A 13,329-nucleotide genomic window follows, 5' to 3' on the forward strand; every position below is an offset into this window, starting at 1 on the left:
ATTTGTTAATAATTCATATTTTTCGGATTAAGATTACCATGGCAATGTAAGTTAATAAGATTTTAGTTTTGACTCTTACTGTAAGTGGTCCAATTTTCCCTTCATCTTTATTCCTCTATACTTATTTTTGGTACTTAAATGTTTCAGCTTATGCATATGCAACTCTAAAATAGAAGTGGTGGAGCTTCTTGAGAAAATCAAGGACCTCCTTGATAAATGCCCGTGCCCGTAAGTTTTATTACACGATAATTTAAAAGATGTTTAATTTTTTACTAAAATTAAAACACATATACAAACTTATTTTTTTTTTCATGACAATTTTGTTATATTTAAATTAAATATTATTCATTTTTTTAAAGACATAGCAGAAGGGGTGGCCAGTTGTCAGCTGGCATGACGTCTACACCAGACGTGTAGGTTACATACTATTTATTTTTTTAAATAAAATTTCCAATTGAATCTGCTTTTTTCAAAAATTATTCTTTTTTCAATTAATGAAAAACCATACGTATTAATATATTTTCCTTTTCATTTATAGCCAAACCCCATATCACAAAAAATGGGTTAGTAATGCTATTAATATTAAAACAAATTTTTTCTACCAATTAGTTAAAAATGAACTTTTATTCTTAAATTTCCTGACGTCGTTCATGAGTGTCCCCTCTTTTTTTTAAGAAGCGTGCCGGCTACGCCAAAAGCACCAAAGTGACCGTGGTTAGTATAAATAGAGAGTAATTTCAGTTTAGGAGGGGAGTTACAATTTCTCTTTTCTTCAGTAAACTGCGTACTCTTGTAGACCAGGAGGAGTCCCTCCGGTGGGAGGTCTCTCCCATAGGGTTAGATCATTTTTTTTTTCGCTTTTATGAGATTATATTTCATCAATAAAAGTACAAATCTAAACCCAATGAATCAATTAGATTGTATTTATTAAAAGGTTAATTTTTCTTTTTTTTCGCTATTTTTTTTAGGCAAGAGAGAAGTGTAATAGAGATTTCTTCGTAGGTTTTAATTTTTTTTCTTTTCTTTTCGATTTGTCATATTTAAGAGGAAACTGCTTCAATTTTGGTTTTTTTTGTTTATCTCAATAAGATCGGAGGGGTCCATGGCCAGCGACAGAGACGTCGCGTTCATGGACTTGTGTCTGGAGGATTCGGACATCTTCATTCCCCCGTAAGTCACTACACCCAAATCTTGCGTTCTTTGTCAATTTCTTTTACAAAATTATCTTTCATATTACTCATGATTTTTTTTCTGTCAATTTCAGATCCCAGTTCCACATGGATGAGGCGAAGAAGCTTCTGATGTAATTTTGTTTTCTGAATACAATGTTTTAGTTGTAAAGATTTGTTTTCTTTGTTTTTCATTTATCGTTAAAAACATATGGATGACAGTTTTTTCGATCAAATTCGAATTTTTAATTCAAACTATGCGGAAGATTCCATATTTCTTGTAATACAAAAAGAAATTGGATGGAAAAATTAACGTTTTTTGAAATTATTTCTTACCATTCGTACCGTATTCATTTTTTTAACATGATAATTAATCTATAAATGCAAAACTTTCTTTTTATTGACACACAAAAAAAATGAAACGGTACCTTTGGTAAAAAAATAATGTTAATTAAAACGTTATGAGTTGAAACTATTTAACGTCTAGTAGAGATATAAATTTTTTTTTTAAAATGTGGAACACTCCAAATTTTCTGTAACCCGTACAGAAATTGGATGATAAATTTCACCAACATATTTTTTTTTTAATTATTTTTTCCCAATCGTACCGAGATCATTTTCAACCTCATAATTATTCTACAAAAACAAAAACTGACATTTGAATGATTTATCAATCTAAAAAAAAATGAGAACGGTACCTTTGGCAAAAAATAAGGTTAATTAATGTTGATTACTGCGAATATTTAAGAATTTTGAGATTAAAAAGACCTATGAAAAACTGACGAATTTTATTCTAATTTACACGAAAAAGATCAATTAATAATTATCATTTCTCAACCAGTGTGTCACAGTATCATTTAAACCCCTTTGAATAATTTTTAGAGATACAAACTTTTATTAAGTAAAATTTTGAGATTCAAAAATCTTAAAAGATACTGAATCGAAACACTGGGTTAAAAATGATATTCACCAACGATTGTGTACAACGTCCTTGCAATAGAAGGCAACTTTTTCGAAAAATTTGGTGGCCGTGAAAACGGCCGTTTGTTTCGAATCGATGTAGTGTTCTTAGATGAACACAAACACGTCTTCTCCGTTTATGCGGACCATCTGTCCGCTGGGGTGAGGATCGTTGGCAATCTCTACATCCCATAATCTTCTCCCTCAGGTGCGCTAACTTCATCCTCAATGACAATTTGTACAATCTTCAGAGCCATGGTGATGGTTGAAAATGAAATAATTATATTGAATAAAAAACTTGCGAAAATGGTCCACTTGTCAATCTTTTTTTTTTTTTAAATGCCCTACATTTTGCGTATGAGTAACCTCCTTGGGACACCCAGGTTACCTTTAAACTTTTCAAAACACATCTCCCCTTCCGTATTGTTACTACGCTCAGGTATAATTTTTAAACGTCAGTGATCGCTGACGTATGTCTCCATTGTATTATTTAGACGAAAGGGGGGGGGTCTTTTCTCGGTCGGGGCCCCGTCATGTTACCACACTCGTGTACTATTTTTATACATCTCTCCTTCCCCTTTAATCTTGATAAAGGCCACTGTCACATACCTCCATTCAATACACCATTGTAATCCAGGGTAACCCCTTACCAAAGGTCATCAACCCCATTGTCCCCCCATTTCAATACCCTATTGTTTGTCTTTTGTCTTCCCCAAACAATAGGCTCCCCATTGTTTTTACCCCCCATACGTACGTATATACTACTTTTGTTGCATAGGTTTGTAACAAAAATTGCTTCAATTAGCAAAAGTTATCTTTCTTTATCATAGACTATTGAAGGTTTTACATACATATTTCACATACAGTACTTGATAAATTGCCACAGTCTCAATTATAATTCATTCACCTTTGTGAACGAGGTATAAATGGGGAGAGAGAGCAAAATTTCATCCAAAATTATCTGGCCTAAAACATCAAATACGTACTGTTCATATACTGAACTAGTACATAAAATTAGTAATATTTCTAAAAAAAATTAATCCATTGGGGAGGGGAAGGGTAAACATGTAGACACTGCCTCATTAAAATTTTGATAAATATAATTCGCTTCTTACATTTTTTTGTGAAATTTTCTTTACTTTTTTACACTTGCAAAAAGTTTTGGTTAAGTTCGTTTGGTTCAAATTTCCCTTTTTTTTTTATAATTGAATATATAAATGTCGCCTTCCAACATAAATTGGGGCCCAGCACTGCTTCCCTTACTGCTACATGCCTTAATAATTGTGAGTTAACAGAAACAAAGTGAGATTATTTTCTACAGAAGTTATCTCTCTTATCAGAGGGATATTCCACCTTAAAAAAAATGTCACATTATTTTTCAAGGATTATTTGTTTAAATTTCCTTAAAAAATAACCATGTGCTTAAAAAGGGTATTAATTTCGATAAAAAAAACGCACGTAGTTACACTGGAAGGCTAATTCAATTAGGCGAAATTACAATAGGGATCATTGCACAGATATATTAAACATGTCTTTGATAGCGGCGTACACGACGGTGGTGAATGAACAGCTCTGATTGCTGAGTAAACAGTTCCTATTGACTTTGTATGGCTAATTTAATACAATTTATCAACTGATAAAGAGATCAAACAATCAGAAATATTGTATACAGCGTTTCCGTATTAAGGCTTAAACTGAATAACGATAGCCAGTATTTTACCAGTTTTTTAACAAAAAATGAAAAATTCCATTTGGGTGTATAATATACACTCCTTTCTCATAACGACATATTTTTTTTAAATGCGCGTATTATATTTGGCAAATTACGATACGCTAGCAACAATACTAATGGAATTGTAATTTGAAATACATAACCGGTTTCATTTGTTCTTCTCGTTTATTGTGATCGGCTTCCGCCGATCACTGTTGTGTCCATATGAGGCATCAAGCAAATGCTTCCACGTGCGCACACATTCCGCTTGCATAAGAAGTTCTTATATTTATGTAACATTTTACTCAGTTTTATTTCAATTCATTTACCTTAAGAGATGCAAACATACATTAAATACAGTTCGACCTGTTAATTCAAGAATGCACATTTTGTCTCACGCATAAGAATTTCGATCGAAAGATTCATATAGAAATGCAGTTGACCTCGATGAGCTGACCTCGATATTACGAACATGCTCCATGAAATGACCTCGATCTATTGACGTTGCATAATAGTAGCTAGGAATAAACAAGGTTACGTTATAATGCGACCTCAATAGCAAGTGATGATGGTATTCAATGTTTTTCAGTCGCATTACATTATTTTAAAACAACTCTTTCTTTGCATACATGTGTATTGAAGAGCCCTACTCAGTATTTTGAAGAAGAAGATACATTAACATTTAATAATTACGTTAAAAATATAAAACTAGACAAGGAGTTTAAGAACGGTTTATAATGATAAAATTAAGGTGTACAGATTTAAAATATTCTATATTTTGAAAAAATACAGTACTTTTATTTTACACCAACTGATCATGTTGATTGCTTTTAGCTATTGCCGATCATTCCTTTAAAAGGAATACTTGTTTTTCCTTTTGTACTAATCCAAATTATCCATATTTTAGTTTTAATGAACAGAAACATCCGCCTACAGCAAAGGACTATTATTTCTTAAAATTAGAGAAGTAGACTGATTAACAACGGGAGACGCACGCAGTGCACTCCTTACTGTGCCACCGACCGGTTTGTGTGATGATTTTTCTTTGGTCATTGTTCTTATTTATACCATAAAAGGGATGATAGCAATCTGGGTTTCAGGTAATATGATATTTTTTTTAAAAGAGAGGTGCTTTAAGGATATACCCCCTGAAAGTAATTTGATATACATTTTCCCCATACGTCATTTCAATGTAACAGTTGTAATCTATAATGATGTCTAAAATATTTAACTAAATACAACTGAATACAAATATTTACAAGAAGCGAAAACTTTTTTGGAATAATTCGGAAATAAAAGGTTTGATGGAAATAGTCTAAAACTAGTGACAACAAAAATTCTATATAAGTCGGACTCATAATGTCTGTTTCTTATTGGACTGAAATAAGATAGTCAAAAGAATAAACACGGAAACAAACCAATGATAAACAATAAAATATGTAACTCGAAATTCAGGGATAACTTTACGAGTATAATCTGGCTCTTTCTCATATTTAAAGATTATATAAATGTTTTGAATACCGGTACAACTTATTAGGAAGCAAAAAATGTAAATAATATTAAGTCGTACAAAGATGTCCTTTAGAAAAACAAAAAACAATCTTGACGCACGCGTTAAAGAAATCAGGCCACAAAACCTTTTAAGTACACTTTAAGGTGGCTCACTACACCGTGAAATATTTTCTCCAATCAGCAGAAAATTACTTGATTATGATAGATATCATTATGGATAAGAAGTATTTAAGTCTAATAGGCAAAAAAATGTGCAATTTTGGATGAAAAATTACATTTTCAAAAATTTAATTCAGTTAACATGAACAAAAGCTCCAGGCGGATTCGAACTCATAATCTGCGGTTCAGAAGCCTAATACTTTAGCCACTTTGCTACGACGATATACAACCCAATCGAACGATTTAAACAGTTTAACAAAACCTTGTGACGTAGTGTCTCAAAAAGTATAAGTGTAGGTGTAGTGAGGTACCTTAAACACAGATTGGAAATAATTTTTAGTCAACCAATATACACGTATCTTTTTCTTTTATAATTTTGACTCTGCAATTATAACGCAAAGACAATAACAATGATGAAAAATGCATGCATTCATGCAATTATCATGTCATGTGCGCATTGATAAAATTTGATAATGAGGTAGTTTGACAAATAATTTTATTTCCAGTTCCACCATTACCCCCACCCCTACATCAAATCTGTGCATGCATGTCATTTTGTCCTGAATATTGTACAAAGATACAGTGGAATCTTTTGCATTTCACAAGCAAAACATATAAACATAATTTTAAGCATAAAGACATTATTTAAGAAATAAACAACGTTATTTAGTGAACATGGCGTTATGAATAGCAATTGCTCTGTTGGCATATTCCATGATGCGCGCTAGCGCATCATGGAAAATATGCCAGCAGAGCAGTTGCTATTCATAACGCCATGTTCACTAAATAATCGTTGTTTATTACTTATATTTGCATTTTACCACTCGCAAATACCATGTATTAGCCTAGACCTTGACATTTAGCTATTACATCAAAAGTAAACATTCAGACTGTAATGTATCTTTTTAATTCACATAGATTTGTTAACAGAATCAATGATATGTTATAATAGTAATTCCTTTAAAATGTTATCAAAAACATGTTTCAATCTTACATGTAAATACGTCAATTTTAATGGAGTTGGAGAAAAACACATGATGTATCGTATAGTGGTTTAAATCTATAACGTCATGGAAAAGTATATATAACGTTACACCTTTATGACGTCATAGTATACTGACAGAGCAATTGCGATTATAGAGAAATAATTGCAGCTCATCCGTATGGGCTTACAGTGGGAAAGAACAATGGAAATGCAAATATAGAGAAATAATTGCAGCTCCTCCGTATGGGCTTACAGTGGGAAAGAACAATGGAAATGCAAATATTTTCATATGATAGGGCACATAAAGAGAATATATACACACTGTGGAATGCTACTCCTTGGTCGTCGTTCTTTTTCAAAACTCTCGGTATTCAATTCTTTTATCTGAATTTTCCTTTAAAAAATTATGATAAGTTTAGATTACATGTATTAAAAAATAAATCACAGTTTTGTGGAAAATACTTAAACAATTTTTTCTTGCAAAAACAATACATTTATAAATTAATGACATTCCCAAAATAAATATTCTTTGTAAATCATACTAAATTTATACCTTTTTTTCTTAAACTTTCACTCTCTAAGCCACTTATTTCATTCTCTTTAAGCTGAGTATCTCTCGATCCTGAACAAAAAACTCTGTGCCTATATAGAATTTAAACGAGAAAGAAATAGGTATAAGAAATAAGTTTTAGTACATGTTGAGTCATTTTTAACCCTAAGTCATTCTTAACCCACCCTAAAAGATACAAAACAAAGTGTTACATTGTCAAATATATACTTTTCTAAGGTTCTTGTCTTGAAGTTCTTAAAATAGTCAATAGATATGTAATTTATCACGCATGTGCATGTCAAATATACATGTATATTACACGTTACCTGTCTGTTTCACCTTCAGTTTCAGTGGCACTGCCATAGTCTGTGAAGGTGCTTGTACTAGCCGTTATGGTCGACAGGGAAATATAACTCGGTGGACTTTTTCTTGCTTTAGAAGGTGTTGATGTCTTTAGACTAATTCAGAATCTTTCAGATGTTGAGGAGGGTGGCATGTTTTCTCTTTTGAAAATGTATATGACAGAGGATAACTATAGGTACATTGTCATTCACATTTTGCTGTTTAAAGTGGTTCTTCAAAATATATCACAAAAACTTGAAATGTAACATTTATTAACACATGTAATGCCTGAAACTTTAAGATTTAATAATTATTAGTAATTAGTATTCTGATTAGACTTTTAATGTGATGTCGTATAAACATAAGTGCATATAATTTTCACACATTTTTCTTAAAACTTATTTTATCAATAAATAAAAAAAAATTACATAATTGGAATTCACACTGTCATTTAATTTAAAAGACTAAAAATCTTTTTAACTGTATCCATGATTACTAAATCCACCTGACACCAACCAACCCCTTCCCTACCATGCACCCTCTTCCCAAGATTCGATAAAATAAAAACATCATCATTTCGATGATGATTTTTTAAAAAACTATCATGTTTCTCAATCATTTCATTTTCCTAGCCTCTGTTGCCTTTGAAATACTTAAAGTTACGCGACAATTCTAACTATACAAGTATATATACAAGCGATAAAAGTACAAGTATATCAAATCTTGAGCCGATCCCCGATATCATACCCAAAACTTACCTTTGAACAAGAAAAGCGGCCAAACTTCTGTTGCTGTTAATATTTAAATCATATTTTAACCCATTCAAGTTGTCTATAACATTACCAATATTAATTGTCATGCTTTGGTATCGTCGCATTCGCTCTTGTTTTCTTTTCCTCTTCACTAATACTGTCAATTTCGGCGCCATGTTGTAAGTTTTGTCACGTGATGTTTCAAACCATAAAAAAAACGTGTTTTGGGCTCGTGCCTTGTTTTGATTTTGAAAATCATATTTGTGTCAATTTTTATCAATTGGTTTTTGTGCTGTGCTACAGGAATGTTTATGGCTTTCATTTTTAATGCTTAATCTAAACTGTATTTTTATGAAAAAATCGTGACCATGTCCCTTTAAACAGCAATTCAAATCTCTTGCAGAGAAGCCCTTCTGCGGGGTCAGCACGGGCATGGAAAGCGACCTTCTGGTAGAGGGTGGGGTCACATGCTCCTTCTTGAAAGTTAGCTCCTGAAGGGGCATGGGCTCTGTCGAGTTTAGGGTGCAGACCTCCTCTCTCTTTTCAAAATGAAGTCGCGAGGAGATACCGCAGTAAAATCCCCATAGCGGCAATCGCCGCTATGATATGGCAGAAAGCCATATCAAACGCTTCGTTTACTAAAAATAGTAAAAAATATATTACTTTACTGTGATGAGAATGTATGCTTTTTAAAGCCATATCAAAGACTTCAATTACATATAGCATACACAAATAAAAAAAAATGTATTTTTATTCATGTCTGTTTTTAAAAGCATCACCAAACGTTATAGTTAATAAAAAAATATTTTTAACGTTTAAAAGCTTTAAAAAAATGAAATTACTTACTTGTCTTGTTCCTATGCTCAGTTCATGCAAAAAACAACAACAAATTACAACAACAACAACAACAATAAAACAAACACGAACAAATAAAATAAAAACAATTACAAAACAACATGCAGTCATATTTTAAAAAATAATTATTTATTTCTGCGCCATTTCAAACATCGTTACATTATCATCCTCATCATTTTCACATTCACTAATGTGTCGTGTGCTGTCCTGGAGACAGTAGTATAACCTTTATTGTGTAAGGTAAAAAGCTGAAAGAATACAAAAAACAATTACAGCAATGTGACAATAGAGTAGAAATAAAATGAATTATGACAGGAACAGTGTTCCATACTTTTTTAGAACAAATAGGGATGGTTTGTAAATAATACAAATTTCCTAACAAATTTCTCGCTAAATTACTTATAGATAATAGTTAAATCACTTACAAAATATAGAAGACAGAACTATGAGTAAATCTTTCCTAAATTGCAATAATTAAAAGTTGACTGTCAACCACGTGTAGTACATGTGTATAAAACATCGAACAGTTATTTTGCAGAAATTAGAAATCATGCATAAAAAAGGTTGCATCAGAAGATAGCCTACATTCATATCTAATCATTTACACAATGCATAAGACAAATAAACATTTAACTTACACTGTGGTAGGCCACAATTGCCTCGAACTACAAACAACGATCAGCAAACATGGCTGACGAGACTTTCCTAACAAGGGCAATAACTCCAACAAATGAAAAGAAAGATAACTCTTAAAAAACAAAGGCAACACACTCCCCGCCTGATGTTACAAACATCACTATGCAATAATTCAAATCAACTGAGTTTCAAATATACAAACAGCACCAAGTTAATGCAAAACAGTTCATTCATTTTGGATCAAAACGACCAGTTCGGTTACAGGTCGGACAAACGTTGTGGAGTGTCCGTCGCGATACACTACACAAATTTCTGCTTTGCGTACTCGTCCATCAGTGCTCGGGAACACTCTGACGACTCTTCCAAGGGGCCACGAGTTACGGGTCACCGAATTGTCTTTTAGCAAGATCACATCTCCAATGACCAAGTTCCGCTTTTCTTGTTTCCATTTCCTGTAATTTTGCAATGTCTGAAGGTACTGGGTTCTCCATCTCTTCCAAAAGGTGTCAGCCAAATGTTGCACTCTCCTCCACTGGGAACGTAAGAGGTCCTTACCATCGGTGGGTATATAATCAACTGTATTGTCTGGTTTATGAGTCAGGATTAACGAAGGACTCAAAGGAAGAGGATCCTCAGGATCGGTCGACACCGGTACCAACGGACGACTGTTCACGATGGCCGATGCTTCTGCAAGAAACGTGGTAAGTATTTCATGCGTCAAACTTCCTGGTGGTATTTCCAACAGCATGGAATCAAGGACGCGCCTGGTCACTCCAATGAGGCGTTCCCATACACCTCCAAAATGAGAGGAGTGAGGTGGATTGAATAGCCATACAACTCCACTTTTGTACAGATACTCTTTCACGGGTCCATCCTCAACATTTACCGCATTGATGTGAAGATCATCCGTGGCGCCAACGAAATTTGTCCCCCTGTCAGAGCGTATCTGCTTGACTTTACCTCTGATGGCAACAAAGCGTTTGAAGGCATTAATAAATGATGACGAGGACATCTCCTCAACGACCTCAATATGTATTCCTCTGCTACCCATGCATGTAAAGAGAATGGCCCATCTTTTGGCATTAGCAGCCCCACCTCTTGTCTTCCTGGTTACTACTTCCCAGGGGCCAAACGTATCTAGGCCGACATACGTGAATGGTGGACCTGGCTCGAGACGGTCAGGGGGTAAATTTGCCATCTTCTGATATGCAAACTTTCCACGCAGTTTTCTACATTTCACGCAATTGTAGATAATGGACGATATCAAGCGTTTGCTGCCTGTAATCCAGTAGCCAGCATTCCTAATGGTTCCAGCGGTAATGTGTCTCCCCTGGTGTTGTGCTATATCATGGAAATGTCTGGTAAGGAGTGTGGCTATATGATGCTTTCCTGGGATCACAATAGGATTTATCTCAGCTTGTGGCAATATGTTACTCCTATTCAAACGTCCTCCCACTCTGAGAATGTCATCTGAGTCAAGGAAAACTCCTAAACACAACAAGGAGCTCGTGCAAGGTAAGGCTTTGCCTTGCTTTAGATAGTCAATTTCCTCTCTATAAGCCTCTTGTTGAACGGTCTTGATGATCAGTTTTTCTGATTCTTGATATGCTTCAACGGTTCTCGATTTTGTGCAATAATGCCAACCCTTGCACTCGTTGTGGCCACAAAATGATCTGATGATGTGTTGAAGGAATGCAAATGTCCGTATGAGTATCGTCCAGTTTGAAAACTTGGAGAATCTGTGGGATCCTAGCAATTGCACAGATGAGATGGTTTTCATGCAGATAATGGGTCTGATTTCCTTATCACTCTCAGGATTCACAATGTCAAAGACTTGCTCTTTGCCTTTGCCTTGTTTAAGCAGGTAAGTGGGACCTTTCAGCCAAGAGCTGTCCTTTAATTCATGAGTCGGCAGCGGCCTAGTGGCTGCATCGGCCGGGTTGTCTTCAGTTGGTACAAAGGCCCATTGCTCTGGCTTTGTAAATTTCCGAATGTACGATATGCGGTTGGCTACATAGGTATAAAACCTACGAGTAGTGTTAAATATGTATCCCAACACTACTTTGCTATCTGAGTAAAATTTGAAGTCTTGGATTGGTAGAGACAAGTGGTCTGCAATAGAGCATGCAATTTCTACTGCTAGCACAGCAGCACACAACTCCAGTCTCGGAATTGAATGTCCATGAGTAGGAGCAAGTTTTGCCTTTCCTAATACAAATCCGAGATGGCTTTCATTATCTGAGGAGGTTATCTTCATATAACCAACTGCCGCAATGGCGAGTTCTGAAGCGTCGCAAAATACATGGATGGATTTGTCCTTACACAGTTGCAGGGACTCAGGTGAGTAGTTCCGTGAGATGTGTAGGTTCTCTAAGTGAGATAAAGAGTCTCTCCACTGTGTCCAAGTATTTAGCTGGTCTAAGGGTAATGGATCATCCCAGTGTATGGTGCCAAGAACCAGGTTCCTCAGAATGCTTTTTCCTTCTATGATGACGGGCGCTGCGAATCCAAGGGGATCGAATATACTGTTTATGCATGACAGTACGCCTCTTCTGGTGAACGGTTTGTTTTGCATCATAACCTCAAAGAAGAAGGCGTCAGTTTCCAAGTTCCAGTTGAGGCCCAAACTGCGTTGACTTGGAAGCAGGTCAATTCCGAATTCTAAGTCCTTCATATCCTTTGCAAGATCTTCTGGGGGGAAGGCGCTTAAGACCTCTGACTGATTTGATGCAATCTTGTGCAATCGCAAGCCGCCTTCTGACATCAAAGCTCTCTGCGTCCTCTTCATGAGATCAATTGCCTCTGATGGGGCAGGTACAGAGACAAGACCATCGTCTACATAGAAATTGTTCACAACAAAGTCTGTCACATCTTTACCGAATGTAGACTCTGCCATCAGTGCAGCTCTACGGAGTCCGTACGTGGCAACTGCCGGGGAGGGTCGGTTGCCAAAAACATGTACCGTCATACGATACTCTGTCAGAGGCTGATCTGGGTCATTATCTCGAAACCAGAAAAATCGCAAAAAGTTGCGATGGTCCTCCCGCACTTTGAAGCAATAAAACATCTGTTGTATGTCGCCCATAATAGCAACAGCTTCTTGACGAAATCTCATCAAAACTCCTAACAGGCTGTTGGTGAGATCAGGGCCAGTTAGAAGGACGTCATTGAGAGATATTCCACCATACTTAGCAGAGGAGTCGAAAACTGCTCTCAGCTGGTTTGGTTTCTTTGGATGATATATACCAAATATAGGCAAGTACCAGCATTCATCCGTCTGTGTCAGAGGTGGCGCAATCTCTGCATGGCGATTCTTTATCAGTCCATCCATGAAGGTAAGGAAGTGTTCCTTCTTCACTGCATCCCTCCGTAAACTAGCTTCTAGTGCTTTGGCTCTTTTTAGAGCACTGTCCCTGTTGTTTGGCAGTTTACTATGTGGCTGTCGAAATGGGAGTGGAGCTGTCCAATGCCCATTCTCGCTCTTCTGAAATTCCTGGTCCATTATCTTGAGAAATGTCAAGTCGTCCACAGACATACCTGGTTTCTCATCATCTTGTGTTCTTTGGAAAACATTCCTACCAAAGTCTTCATTGTCATACAATGATGGGGGTTTTCCAGTTTCCATGCCATACGTCACATAGTTCAGGTTTTCTCGTATCTTGAACTCATTCGTACATGGTGGAAGTAAGGATACACGG

This window comes from Crassostrea angulata, chromosome 2, assembly GCF_025612915.1.
Source record: "Crassostrea angulata isolate pt1a10 chromosome 2, ASM2561291v2, whole genome shotgun sequence".
Lineage (NCBI taxonomy): Eukaryota > Metazoa > Mollusca > Bivalvia > Ostreida > Ostreidae > Magallana > Magallana angulata.